Genomic DNA, 15,876 nt, shown 5'->3' on the forward strand with positions numbered 1-15,876 from the left:
TGTTTATTGTCATTACTAGCATAGTCACTACAAATGAAGAAGTAGAAGAGTCGAAATGGTTGAAGAAGCTGTCCTTCTTCGACATCCCAATTGGTGATTCAAAGTGAGTCAGTATTGGACTTGGCATCAGCAACAGAGAAAGGGAACTTATTCTCATAGCCCTTTAGTATGGAAGAGTGTTTTTCCCGAGGCTTTGACCTTTTGCCCTTAAAGAGGTCAAGGTGATGACTGATTGGTAACCGTCATGTGTCTTTGTTTGTTTTCAAACTAGTATGCTTGCTTGTTAACTTTGTTGAGGGTGCAGTAGTTGATTTTTCTTTACTGCAAGTCACAAGGCCTGTTGCAATGGATATAAATCAACATGAGGTAAAGCCATAAAAAAATGCTCCTTTTAATATGCTGCCAGAATATAACGGGGAAATATCATAACCATTTTATTTTTCTCTCCTCTCAATATAAGTATCCTTGAGTTTTGTGGAATTTTATTTACTCACTGAAATTGATGTGGCTCTGACAGAAACAAGAAGTAAATATTATTTTATTTGAATACTACTATTCCAAGTTTGTTTTCTGCCTGATGCATATGGATAAACTGACAAATTAAGTTACTGAACCAGAAGTGCTGGGGATATTCACAGAAGTATCTTATATATGCGCATGTCAGCAACCCTAGACAGTACGCTGCCAATGGTTGACAAGATGCTGGGTCTTTGCTACATATGACCCGTGCTCAGGCACGCATACACCCACACACGACTTTAGTTGAGGGCTAGAAGATCTGTCGATTGCTTACATGTCCGAGGATACAGGGAGTAGAAATCTGTTGGCTTAACACACATGTACCAAAGTTGATATAACTTCGATATTTTTGTGAACTATTCGATTTTATATTTCATTTTTAGGTGGGTTATCTTCTGGAAATCTTTCTACTGACATCTGAATTATCATTTGATCTTGCAGGATCTTGCAAAGGAACTTCTAAACACTTTTACAGCAACAAAAATGGGAAAAGCATTTTTTACAAATAGTGGATCAGAAGCCAATGATACCCAGGTTTGATCAGATCAAATGGCAGTTTTAAGCATTTTATTGACTTCCTTCAGGAAGACTTTATCATAAAAAATTAATTGTTGCCTTGGTTAATTATATCATCCATAACATCAATGCTTTAAGAAATGAAGTAAAGAATAAAACTAAAAAGCAAATCATGCCTGAAGTCCATGTGTTTTGGTACTCAGAACCAAAACTTCGGTGGAAAATAACAAAGCTTTTATCTTGAATTATTTTGTTATAGGTGCAGTTGGTATGGTATTATAATAATGCACTTGGAAGACCAAATAAGAAGAAATTCATAGCTCGGGCAAAATCGTATGTCAATCACTCAATCATGTGTTCTGTATCTATTTTCTTTGCAAAATTCCAAAGTAACTTTTTATGTTATTTCCACATTTTGGCAGGTACCATGGATCAACCCTAATATCAGCTAAGTCTTTCAGGGTATGATAACTTTATATTCAACATTTCCGGTCAAAAAATGTATTCTAATTATATAAATTTTAAACTCTTTAGTTCATTAACAAGAAAATTATTGCCCAAACTTCCAGCATTGCATCAAAAATTTGATCTGCCTGCTCCATTTGTACTACACACTGATTGTCCTCATTGCTGGCGCTATCATCTTCCAGGTTGCCATTTTATCTCTTATTCTGGGATCACTTTTTGGTTATTATTATTTCTTTAAAAAAAAAAAAAAAAAAACAATGGGTGTGCTTTTCCTTGTTTCAGGTGAGTCAGAAGAGGAGTTCTCAACCAGATTAGCCAATAATTTGGAGAATCTTATCCTGAAAGAGGGACCAGAGACGTTAATATAACTACGAGAAATCATTCTACAACTAGAAAGACTGGTTGGGTTGATAACCTAGCACCATTGTTCATTTTCAGATTGGCGCATTCATTGCATAGCCTGTCATGGGAGCAGGAGGTGTGATTCCTCCGCCTGCAACTTATTTTGATAAGGTAAGCTGTTGGTATCATCGAGAGCTTGAAACACCTTGGCCTAATGTCCTTTGCTATGGAATCTGGAACCCATTGGTGCCTATGTCTCTTGCATTCTTTTTGCTTGAGTGTGGTATGCATGAATGTGCCTGTGTAGGTGTGGATATGTGTACATAAATATGTGAAAGCAGTCGGAACCATTGCTGCCTATGTTACAAGGACAATTGACACACATCCATGCCAACACACACAAAATAAAAAACAAGGTTAATGTGTTTGATGTAGAGATGAATACAGACAGAAGGCATGACACAACAACCTTCCAAAACCCAACATTCTATTTAAATCAGGCTGTGCTGATGAAGTATCGACACATGCTCTTATAAATATTCAAACTCAGGAAAAGTACTGATTTTGATAAGTTGTCTTACCTTTCTAATGCTTTGAGGCACTTTTATATAGTTGATAGCTTGATTTGAGTTTTGAATTGAGTTATCGTCTGCCAGGCTTCAGTTGCTTATTGATTATGATATATCTTTTTAAGAGTAGTATATCTTGTTATGTCAATTTTAGACTTTGTTGTCAAGCACATCTGTTTGAATGTTAATGCTATTAGCATGCTTTTTCATATATGGATGCTTAACTAGAGCATTTCACGTTTATGATGATCCAACCTATCTTGAAAAAATATGATATTCTCTTTATTGCGGATGAGGTATCTGGATTACATTTTTTTTTTCCATTTCCAGTTTGTTATAAGGGAGATCTTCAATGTTGCATCTTATCTTAGGCCTACTCCCACTGTTTTTTTTTTTTTCTTTTTTGTTATAGGTAATTTGTGCATTTGGAAGGCTTGGAACAATGTTTGGATGTGACAAATATGGCATGAAACTAGACCTTGTCCCCATGGCAAAGGTAAAATATGACATGAATACCTTGTTTTTCTTCAAATTGATAAATGGTAGTTTTTTTATTCATTCTTTCATTCGTTCATGTACAGAGTATATATAGAGGGTAATCACCATTCTAAGAATGGAAAAGAATGATATAAGGAAATAACAACTAATATCCTAATATCTCAACTTTTCTAATATCTAAACATTCCTAATATCTCAACACTAAATGATACAAGGAAAGAATGATATAAGGAAAACATTCCTAATATCTCAACACTTCCCCTCAAGTTGGTGCATAGATGTCACACATGCCCAACTTGTCTAAAAATTTGGAGAACACTTGACTTGAGACAGCTTTGGTGAGGATATTGGCCAATTGATCTTCTGATCGAATCTTAGGCAATTCTACAATCTTATCATCCAACTTTTCCTTAATGAAGAATCTATCCACCTCGACATGCTTTGTACGATCATGTTGTACTGGATTATGAGCAATGTCACATGCGGCTTTATTGTCACAAAACAATCGGATTGGTTGCCTAGATAGGTAACCTAAATCTTATAAGAGGAGTCTTAGCCATAATGCCTCACAAAGTCCTAGAGCCATACCTTTAAATTCCGCTTCTGCACTTGAAGGAGCGACGACATTCTGCTTCTTACTTTTCCATGTCACAAGATTACCACCTACAAAGGTAAAGTAACCAGATGTAAATCACCTATCATCTACTGCACCGGCCCAATCAGCATCAGTATATACTTCTATACTCTGATGATCAACATTTTTAGCAAACAAAATTCCCTTCCCAGGAGCATTCTTCAAATACCTCAAAATACGCATGACTACATTCATATGTTGCTCTCCAGGATTATGCATGTATTGACTCACTACACTCAATGCATAAGCAAGATCTGGTCTTGTATGAGCTAAGTACATTAATCTCCCCACAAGTCTCTGGTATCTTCCCTTATCTGTTGATACTTGATTAAGCTCAACACACAATTTCAGACCCTCTTCTATTGGTGTATTAACAGGTTGACATCCCGACATTCCAGTCTCCTGTAAAAGATCTAAGGCATACTTTCTTTGAGACAAAAATTCCTTCACTTGATCGAGAAACTTCAATCCCGAGAAAGTATTTCAAAGGACCTAGATCTTTCATTTCGAATTCTCTAAATAGATAATTTTGCAAAGCTTTTCTTTCTTCAGGATCATTTCCTGTAACTACCATGTCATCCACATATACGATAAGTGCCGCAATCTTACCATGTTGCTTTTTTTAGGAACAAAGTGTGATCTGAATTACTTTGACAATAGCCAAAAGCTCTCATTGATTTTGTGAACCTTCCAAACCATGCTCTCGGGGATTGCTTCAACCCATACAATGACTTCTTCAATTTGTACACCTTCTGACATTGCTTTTCTGACACCATGCATCCTGGTGGAAGATCCATATATACTTCTTCGGATAACTCACCATGTAGAAAGGCATTTTTCGCATCGAACTGTTGTAATGGCCAATCTAGGTTTGCAGCTAAAGACAGTAATACTCGAACTGTGTTGATCTTAGCTACAGGTGCAAATGTCTCTGTGTAGTCAATTCCATAAGTTTAAGTGTACCCTTTTGCTACCAGTCTTGCTTTAAATCGTTCAATACTACCATCTACCTTGTACTTCACAGTATAGATCCAACGACACCCAACTGGCTTCTTTCCTGGTGGACATTCTACAAGTTCCCACGTTTCATTCTTCTGCAATGATTTCATCTCTTCATTCATGGCTGCTTTCCACCTTGGATCAGCTAAAGCTTCCTGCACACTGTTAGGAATAGCTACAGTAGATAATTGATTTACAAATGACTTATTTGATTCAGATAAACGATGGTTAGACACATAGTTGCTCATGGGATATTTGACTTTGGTAGACAATTCAGGTTCATATGTGAGTTTAAGAATACCTCTATTATGACGGTGTGGTAACCGTTTCATGAATGGATCAGGTTCCAAATTAAGAACACCCTCAGCATACGACGATTGGTTTGGTATTTCAGTGAAGACATCTTCGAACACAAATTGTTGACCACTCATATCCAACTCACCCGCTTCCTGGTTCACTAGTTCAAATTGTCCAGATTCATCCTCCTCAGAGATATGATAATCATAATCGAGAGTCTGAATTCCTTATGGTACTCCCCCTAAAGTTCAGACTCAGATGAAAAATACATTGAATCTTCATGAAACACCACATCCATTGTAATAAACATTTGTCGAGTTGGAGGATGGTAACATCAATATCCCTTTTTGTGCAATGCATATCCAACAAACACACATTGCAATGCATGGGAAGTTAACTTGGTGCGTTGGTGTTTGTGTAGATGTACAAATGCCACGCAACCAAAAACACGAGGAGGTAGATTTGGGACGGTTGGGGCAACTACGGCATTAGTAAGAGCTTTGAGAGGTATTTGGAAGTTAATTGAGCTAGAAGGTACCCAATTGATCAAGTATGTGGCAGATGTGATTGCTTCTCCCCAATAAGATATCGGTATTTTTGCTGCTATCAAGGAAGCACAAACAACCTCTAATAAGTGCCGATTTTTTCCGTTCAGCGACTCCATTTTGTTGGGGTGTATTGGAACAAGTAGTTTGATGAATGATGCAATGTTCTTTCAAATCTTTTGAAGATCAGAACTCCGATATTCTCCACCATTATCACTACGCAAAACCCGAACCTTTGCATTGTACTGAGTTTCAATCATTTCATGAAATTTTTTAAACAACAAGTTCACTTCATCTTTGGTCTTCATCAAGCATAACCATGTCATTCTAGTACAATCATCAATAAAAGTAACAAACCAACGTGAGCCACTCAAAGTTGGGACTTTGGATGGGCCCCAAACATCAGAATGTATAACCATAAAAGGAAGTGGACTTTTATTCAAAATTAATGGAAACGAAGCACGATGGCTTTTAGCCAATTCACAAATATCACAACAGAAACCAGAAATATCACTCTTTGCAAACAAACTAGGAAACAATTTTTTTAAATAACCAAAGAAAGCATGTCCCAGACATCGATGCCATAACCAAATTTCAGACTTTTTCTTCTCCTCCTCATATCCATCTGCCATCAAGGCTTGTTGCAACTTATTTGAATCCTTTTACTGCAAGTCCAAGTAATAGAGTTTTTCCCGCTTAATACCACAACCAATCGTCTGTCTTGTTTGGATGTTCTTAATCACACAAAATTCAGGCCAAAAAATGACAATACAAGATAAGGCTGCAGTGATTTGAAAAACTAACAAAAGATTGTAATCTAGAGATGGAACAACTAAAACAGAATCCAAATTCAAAGTATCAGTAAGAGTTAAGGATCCTTCCCCAATGACTGGGGTTGTGTTACATTGGCTGTGGAAACAATTTTTTGTGAGGAAGGTCTAAGGGGTGAAACCTGTCTAGAATCAAAAGTCATATAATCTGTAGCACCAAAATCAATTATCCATGCACTATTAATAACAGGTGTAAAAGTATTTAAAAACTTACCACCATGATCTGTAGCGACTACCAATGCAAAGGCTTTCTTAGCAACATTAGCCTTTGTTTTTATTTTAGCAACAATTGCAGTCGAGGTTTTCTTGGAATCCTTCTTCCGTTGATCATGATTATTATCATTAATAACAAAGTGGTGATAGCCTAAACATGATCTAAAGGTCCATGGTTCAAACCCTCGGTTCCTCATTGTTTTCCTGGTCATACCAAGAGTCGTTGCTTTGAAATTGTGGGATATCCAGACTGGTGGGATCAGTCTTATTGCAGTGAGTGCATTTGAAAGTTGACTTATCAATATTAGGGCTTGTCTTAGGATGGTTGATCACTATCAGACTACCATAGCGACAAAATATCCAGGATTTCAATTCCATGGCTCTGATACCATCTTCAAATTGATAAATGGTAGTTTTTTCATTCATTCATGTACAGAGTATATATAGAGGGTAATCACCATTCTAAGAATGGGAAAGAATGATACAAGGAAAGAATGATATAAGGAAATAACAACTAATATCATAATATCTCAACTTTCCTAATATCTAAACATTCCTAATATCTCAACACTAAATGATACAAGGAAAGAATGATATAAGGAAAGCATTCCTAATATCTCAACAGTTTTTGTAGCATGAGAATACTACACTCATCTTTTCATCCTTTCTAGGCTCTGTCTTCTGCATATATGCCAATTGGAGTCGTTCTTGTGAGCCCTGAAATTTTAGATGTTATACATTCTCAAAGCAGCAAACTTGGTATGTCGATTTCTCTCCATTTCTATTGATGCATGATCTTGAGGTTGAATGAGGTTTGCTGGTGCATTATTGTTATGGTTGTGCTTGGATGGAAGGAAGAATAATTTTACTGATGATTTTACGCCTTTTTAACGAACTATTTCCTGGATCATTACTTCTAAGTGATTCCTCAAAAGGTCAGGGACCAGGTGCTTCTTTAGAGAAGTCAAAGCAGTTGCTTGGGTGTAAGAAATGGGGATGCAGTTTTTTGGAATCTAAAAATAGTTGACCATATTATTTTCAGTCATTGACGCAAATGTAGAATCTTTTTAGGGTCTACTTGGGAAATGTTTTTAAAAGTAGTTTTCTATTATATGTAACAGACAACAATTTTTTAATTTTAAAAACACGTTTGACAATTGTGAACTACTTTTAGGAATTGTTTTTCAAAGATGTTGTCAAACAAACCCTTAACATTTTCAAGAGTGACCCATTTCAATAACATTTTTCAAAAACATGTTGTGTTCTATCATCTTTGCTGTTCTTGTTTCTTCTGTATTTTCCCATGCATGAGCACTTCCTTTTGCGGTTCTTGCAAATGTGAATACCACTACAAAAACCGCAATATTCAAGCTCAATGATGTTGCAGTTGTCGTTAATTACACGAATTGCATGCATGTGCTTCTGCTAGGCCATTAGAAATCATTCTTCCTCGACTCAAAGTTGACATTGAATGCATCGTTATGATTATATGGTGATTGTTACCATGGTAGAAAGTGATTACAAGTTTAAGCCCCGGCATTAATGGAAATTTGAAATTACTGTTAATTTCAGTTAATAAGCATATATGGGAAAGCACTGAAGGCTACTGAAGGGAGGGTGATGGAGCTCAAGTCCCTGCAGAAGTAAGCAGCAGGGGGCATTTGCTGCTGATGATGACGAAAGGTCTGCTGCTGATGTTGAGAGTACTGGTACTTAATAAAGCATCCTCCCTTCTCATGAACTGCTGATATTCTACTGCAATCTTCGATTGTCTCTTTCTTTGTGTGCCCGGGTTTAGGAAAATAAAGGATAAATCGACGTCTTCCAATCACCTGCAGGTTCACATTAAATACAATGTAATTACAAAGAATATGATAAGCACCCGTGCGATACTTAGACAACTTTCATAGATTGCATGAGATCCTCAAATTGCTTACACCCCAGGTGACACTTGGACCGACGATGCTAAAATTGCTTGCTGCCATGGTGGGTGTCTTTCTGGACACTTAAAATTGTGATGATGATATTCTTCCATGCATTTAGGCAGGTCCCAGTAAATGGAAACTATTATGTGTATTATTTAATTTTTTAAGCACCCGCGACACTAAGACAATTTCAAGGAGAATTTTGATTATCTCTTTTGCGGGATATTGTCATGTTTGGTAACTGTTTTTAGTTCTGAAAAATAATTTTTAAGAAAATTTTTTTTTAAATTTTTTTTTAAATTTTTTGTAGAACAAAAGTTATTTGATTTTTTAAAATTATTTTATTATTGAATGACTTAAATTGATTTTAAGTTATATTATATTTAAATTATTGACTTAAAAAAAGTTATTGTCGAATTCTTATTTTAATTAAGATTGTTTGATAAAATTAATTTAAAATTTATTCTAAATCATTAAATTGACATATTTATCCCTATAAATTATAACTAAAAAAAAAATCAAGTAATAATGAAAGTCATGAAGTAACAAATGAGATTTTAGAGATAACTATGAAAAATGAGGATAAAAATATAAAATAAAAATGTGAACTTAACAATAAATCAATTATTTTTATTTATCACTTAATTTTTTTAAAAGTTATATCATTAAATTATTAAATTACTTTAAGTTATTAAGTTTATTTATCTAACAACCGAAGGAGGCTTATACTTAATTTACGTATTAAAAAAAGTAAATAAATAAAAATTATTTCAAATTTATAGATTTTTTATTTCATTATTTATTAATTAGAAATGATAAAAATAAACTTCAAAGAAAGAAATAAGATGGATTTATAGAATTTAAACTTATTTTTAATTTCTTTCACAATCCTTTCTTTCCATTTTTCTCTTTATTTTCTCGCTGCATTCAAGGCTCTGGAGGGAAGCAGACAGAGAAATTGAAGGACCCATTTGTCGAAAACTCTCAAATTCCCACCCAATCCTAAGAATCTTATTGGATCATGGGCTATCCCATGGCCACCCTAGAGTTGATGTTTGGGTATTCTGAGACTAGAGCTTGTGAAGTTGATGTTGTCTTTGTGTTTTATTCATTTATTTTTATTTTTCACGTTTAACAGTGATGAAATGCAGTTGGGTTTGGGCAAACTGGCGAGAGGCAGAAGGCGGTGGTGCTGTTTGTGAAGGGGGCTCTTGTCACGCCCCAAGACCCACTTCAAAGGCATTACAGTCATTTCATACTTCAAACCCGAAGGCTTACAGTGTAACCTGACCCAAACAATTATTTTGTAATCGGAAGTTACCAATTACCAAATACCTGTTCAAAGTAGCGGAACAAAATCTAAAATCCTCAAAATTCGACTTCAAAACTAAAACATCCACTATCCAAAATCCATTGTCCAAATATTTGCAAACTTAAACAATTCAAGTACTAAAACAAATTTCAAAATCTCCAAAACTCAACTTTGAACTAACATAAAATTTAAATGATCAATATCCAAATAACTTCCAAATACCAAAAGATCCAAATGAACATAACTAACAATTAAACAAAATCCAACATAAAATCCTAAGTCAAATCCTAATGATGACCATTCCTCAGTCTAACCATCACTTCTCACCCGAACTAAGGGTACCTGAAAAATAGTCAACAAATAGGAATGAGTTCACAGCCCAATAAGGAACATTAATGCAGTCCATGGATCAAATATTTCAAATTCACTTGTAAAATAGGAGATATTGTAATCAATCATTTTCATAAACCTGTGAGTTAATTTTTATTTTTATTTTTGTCAATACATTCAAAATTTCTAATTGTATGCATTTATTTCTGATTCAAACATTTTCGTATCAAATTCGGTCAAAACATTGCAATAATTTATTTACTCTGGCCATCAAACGTCAAAAGGTGTCCAGTTAAGTGGGACTTTTCAAATGGGTGGCTAGCCTCAAATTGTTCCTTTAAGATGGACGAAACCAAACACTGCTAGTACTAGTAACCTCTAACCAAAACCCCTAGAGGCTGGGGTTCAAATCAATTACATTCCCCACCAAGGAATGTAAAGGTCAACTATTATATCCCATTGACAAGGGCCAAAAGTCAAAAGTCAACTATTATATCCCGTTGACAAGGGTCAAACAAACTAGAGTCAAATATTTATTTCATTTATTCAAATTTACAACATATAATATCTCTACATTTATTTGTCAAAAACAAAATATAAAATTCTAACATACTTTTCATGCAAAACAGGTTTTATTCATACATAAAACGGAATATAACTCAAACGTTTTCAAATAATGTATATATATATATATATATATATATTAAAAAAAATGTTTCAAAAAAAAAATTAACAACTGAGTTAATTTCCCTTACCTCAAATAAGCACTCTAAATCTTGAAAAGTTTGGCCTCAAAATTTACTTCTCACCTAACATAACAAAAAGGTACTATCAACACTATTGACTATTCATTTAAAATAGGTTTGGGAATTCTAGAATTTATTTATTTTTATTTTTTAAGTCAATATTATTATTACAAAAATTATTTTCCAACTTTTTAACCAATAACAATTTATCCTCAATAATTTATTTCTCTTTCCTAAACTAAATTGAATTTCCTAAAAATATTTATTTACAATAATCTCTTTCATCACTTTACATAAGAATTTATTTCTTTAATTATTTATTCCAACTTTTCCTAGGACCTACTTCATATTTTAATAAGATTATCCTACAATCCTCAATATATCATTTTTCTTTTTCACCCTCAATATCACAAGTCATTGACTTTTCAACCACATAACCAAACGCACACACAGTACGTCTCCATGATCTTCACATTTTCTTTTTAATCACTATTCTGCCACTTTTTTTTTTCTATTTATTTATTTCAAAACCTCACTTTCCACACCTATCCTACCATCTTCAGCACACACCAACCATTAAACATTAAATAAGAAAACATACATTCCACACCCAATGGATCCACACATTCTCATTGTTGTTTATTTATTTATTTTTTAATCCTTAATTCTACGGGGCTTCACACTGCCACAACTATCACATGTCATCCATCATGAAATTAATTTTTTTTTTTTTTTTTAAGAAACACAAACCCTAATCTAGATTGGGGTTTCCTACCTAAGGTTAAAAATATAACGAATATATTAAAATAAGATCTAAGAATTATAAAACAAAAATCTTACCTAGAGAAATCTGTTCTTCAAACCTAGATCCGAAAGTCTTATGTCCTTTGGTATTCTGCCAATAGAAATGAAAATTCAGAGAAGAATATAAAGGATTTTCCTTTTTTTTATACCTAGGGTATTTATTAGAAAAATTACCTTTTTACCCCTCTTTCATTTTATTAAAATAATTAATTCACTAATATTATTATTATTATAAATTTCCTATCTAATCCCTATATAAAAATTTCTGGGCGTTACATCATCCCCTCCTTAACAAAAGTTTAGTCCTTTAAACTTGACATACCTGAGTCTTGAAATAATTAAGGATGTTTTTCTCTCATCTCATCTTTTAACTCCCAAGTGGCCTCTCGGATACCATGATTGCTCCGTTGGACCTTTACCAACTTGACAATAGCATGTCGTAGTACCTTGTCCATTACATCTACAATTTGAACGGGCACCTCTTTATAAGTCAAGTCCTCAGAAATCTGAATAGGCTCCAACTCCACAACATGAGAAGGATCAAAAACATATTTCCTCAAAGTTGAAACATGAAACACATTATGAATCTTAGACAGACTTGGGGGCAAGGCTACTTTATATGCCAAGACACCTACTTTTTCCAATATTTCAAATGGACCCACAAATCGAGGACTAAGTTTTCCTTTTCTCCCAAATCTCATCACAAACTTCATAGGCGAAACTTTTAAGAAAACATGATCACCTACTTCAAACTCCAAATCTCTCCTACTATTATCGGCATAACTCTTCTATCTACTTTGTGCTGCTTTCAATCTTTCTTTAATCAAAGTTATCTTTTCAACTGTCAACTGCACAAGTTCAGGCCCTAAAAGTTTCCTTTCTCCTACATCATTCCAATAAACAGGAGATCGACATCTCCTACCATACAACCCTTCAAAAGGTGTCATCCCAATGCTAGCTTGAAAGCTATTATTATAGGCAAACTCCACTAAAGGCAAATAATCATTCCAATTACCTTTTAGGTCCAAAGCACAAGCTCTCAACAAATCCTCCAGAACCTGAATTACCCTCTCTGATTGACCATTAGTCTGCGGATGAAAAGCGTACTAAAACTCAACTTAGTACCTAATGCTTTTTGTAAGCTATGCCAAAATCTAGAAGTGAAATGAGGATCTCTATCAGAAACTATAGAAACAGGCACCCCATGCATTCTCATAATCTCCTTAACATAAAGAGAAGCCAAACGGTCCATAGAAAAATTTACTTTTATAGGCAAAAAATGAGTAGACTTTTTCAATCGATCCACAATCACCCAAATAGCATTATTACCTCCTAAGGTTCTTGGCAACCCTGACACAAAGTCCATGGCAATATGCTCCCATTTCCACTCAAGAATAGTAAGTGGTTGTAAAGATCCTGTTGGTCGTTGATGTTCAGCTTTCACTTGTTGACATACCAAACACTGAGCCACATATTGTGCAATATCCCACTTCATTCCTGGCCACCAATAGTTCTACTTTAAATCTTTATACATCTTTGTCCCTCCTGGGTGGACTGTAAGTTTAGAACAATGAGCTTCCTCCAACAACTTTCTCCTTAAATCTCCATCATTTGGGACACAAAGTCTAGTCCCAAATCTCAAAATCCCATCATCTGATAAGACAAAGTCATGCTTACTACCCCTTTTTACTTCCTCTATAAGTTGCACTAATTGCACATCATTCTTTTCTAGGGTCTTAATTCTCCCAATCAAGTCTGGTTGCACTCTAAAGTTTGCCACAAGAACTCCAGAGTCCAAAACTCTGATATGGACTTGCAAACTCCTCAAATCTTCCAATATTTACCTCTGATAGCCTCTAATAGCTGCTAAGGAACCAACAATTTTCCTACTCAAGGCGTCAACCACAACATTCACCTTCCCTGGGTGATACTGAATAATACAATCATAGTCCTTAAGTAGTTCAAACCATCTTCTCTGTCTCATGTTCAATTCCTTTTGTGAAAACAAATACTTCAAACTCTTATGATTGTGAATATCTCACAAGTTTCACCAAAAAGAAAATGTCTCCAAATCTTAAGTGCAAAAACCACTGTAGCTAACTCCAAATCATGAGTAGGATAATTTCGTTCGTAAGGCTTAACTGTCTAGAAGCATAAGCCATAACTTTCCCATGTTGCATAAGAACACAACCTAAACCCTGACGAGAGGCATCACTATACACCACAAACCCTCTTGAACCTAAAGAGATAGTCAAACTAGGAGTTGTCGCCAATCTGTTCTTTAACTCTTGGAAACTACGTTCACAATCATCAAACCACTCAAACTTAACCCCTTTCTGAGTCAAACTGGTTAGAAGTAAGGCAATCTTAGAGAACCCTTTAATAAACCGCCTCTAATAACCAGCCAATCCCAAGAAACTTCGAATCTCGGCCACAATAGTAGGTCTCCTCCAATTTGACACAACATCTACCTTTCCAGGATCTACTGAGATGCCATCCTTAGTCACCACATGCCTAAGGAAAGAAACTCTGTCTAACCAGAACTCACACTTCTTGAGTTTAGCATACAATCGCTTATCTCTGAGAGTCTGTAATACAATACTCAAATGGCGCTCATGCTCCTCCCTACTCTTTGAGTACACCAAAATATCATCTATAAAAACTACCACAAACTGATCTAGATAGGGCTTGAATACCCTATTCATTAAATCCATAAAAGCAGCAGGTGCATTAGTCAAACCAAAAGGCATAACCAAAAACTCATAATGCTCATATCTAGTCTGAAAAGCAGTCTTAGGTACATCTTCACCTCTAACCCTTAATTGATGATAACCAGACCGAAGATCAATCTTAGAGAACACACAAGCACCTTGAAGCTGATCAAACAAATCATCAATCCGAGGAAGGGGATACTTATTCCTCACCGTCACCTTATTCAACTCTTTATAATCAATGCAGAGTCTCATAGATCCATCCTTCTTCTTTACAAATAAAATAGGAGCTCCCCAAGGTGAAACACTAGGCCTAATGAAGCCCTTATCTAACAACTCCTGAAGTTGAATCTTCAACTCCTTAAGCTCCAAAGGTGTCATCCTGTAAGGGGCCTTAGATATAGAAGATGTCCCTGGTGCCAAATCAATGGTGAACTCCATCTCCCTCTCTGGTGGCAAGCCAAGTAGATCCTCTGGAAAGACATCAGGATAGTCCCTTACAATGGGTATGTCTTCCAACTTTAAATCATTTTCCTCATTCACAACATAAGCTAAAAAGCCTTGACATCCTTTCTTGAGCAAAGAACTAGCTCGCAAGGCTGAGATCACACGTAGTGGTTTGCCCACATGCTTCCCCTCAAAACTAAAATCAGGCTAACCAGGAATGCTAAAAGTCACTCTTTTCCCAAAACAATCAACAGAAGCATAATAAGAAGCTAACCAATCCATCCCCAAAATCACATCGAAATCTTGAAGGTCCAGAAGTACTAAGTCAACTGCCATCTCTCTATACCCAATCATCACACAACAATCTCTAATTATTTTATTAACCACAAAATAATCTTCCAAAGGAGTAGCAACAAATAACTCAAAGTCCATATTATCAATCGGCATACCTAACAAACCAACAAAAGATACGGAAACAAAAGAGTGCGTTGATCCAGGATCAATTAAGGCTCTAGCAAATAAGGTGTGGATTCGAAGAGTACCTGTCACCACATCAGAAGTAGCATGAGCATCTCCATGAGTCATAGCAAATACCCGCCCTTAAGCCCTAGGTTGATGTCTATCATCTTTATTCTCCTTCTTAGGCTTCCCAAAAGCAAACTTCCTATTCTTTGGACAATCCCGCACCATATGACCCTGCTTTCCACAACCAAAGCAAGCTTCAATCTCTCTATAGCATGGCCTGCCCCTATGCTTCCTACCACAAGTAGGACAAATCCGATCCGAATTTTGTGTTGCATTTCCTTTATTTTGATTTCTACTTGGAGCAGACTTTTTCTATGCTTGGTTACCATGAGCACCATCATTTCTATTCCTCTTCCTTTGTTGTTCCCTATACAGGTGAAGCTCTTCATTGTCCTTCTCTGCAATAAGGGCTCTGTCTACCACCTCTGAATAAACACCTAACTTCAGAATTGATATCTTATTTTTCAAATAAGGCTTCAGTCCATCATGAAACTTTAATGCTTTTTCCTCCTCTATAGCAATCAACTGTGGGGCAAAACGTGATAGTTCGGTAAACTTAGCCTCATATTGGGCCACAATCAAATCCCTTTGTTCCAAGCGAACAAACTCTCCCACCTTTTGTCGTCGAACACTATCAGGAAAGTAC

The 15,876-nt window shown here is 35.5% G+C and overlaps 2 long non-coding RNA genes across 2 annotated transcripts; both read left to right on the forward strand.

The window, feature by feature from the left end:
- Window positions 1-956: 956 nt before the first annotated feature.
- LOC117911892 lies at window positions 957-1,487 on the forward strand. The gene is made up of 3 exons (XR_004650943.1): window positions 957-1,053; window positions 1,295-1,368; window positions 1,458-1,487. It is a non-coding gene; the product is annotated as an uncharacterized LOC117911892 (long non-coding RNA).
- Window positions 1,488-2,668: 1,181 nt separating this feature from the next.
- Window positions 2,669-7,120, forward strand: LOC117911891. The gene is made up of 3 exons (XR_004650942.1): window positions 2,669-2,710; window positions 2,827-2,910; window positions 7,102-7,120. It is a non-coding gene; the product is annotated as an uncharacterized LOC117911891 (long non-coding RNA).
- Window positions 7,121-15,876: the final 8,756 nt, after the last annotated feature.

This window comes from Vitis riparia, chromosome 3 (genome assembly GCF_004353265.1).
Source record: "Vitis riparia cultivar Riparia Gloire de Montpellier isolate 1030 chromosome 3, EGFV_Vit.rip_1.0, whole genome shotgun sequence".
Taxonomy (NCBI): Eukaryota; Viridiplantae; Streptophyta; class Magnoliopsida; order Vitales; family Vitaceae; genus Vitis; species Vitis riparia.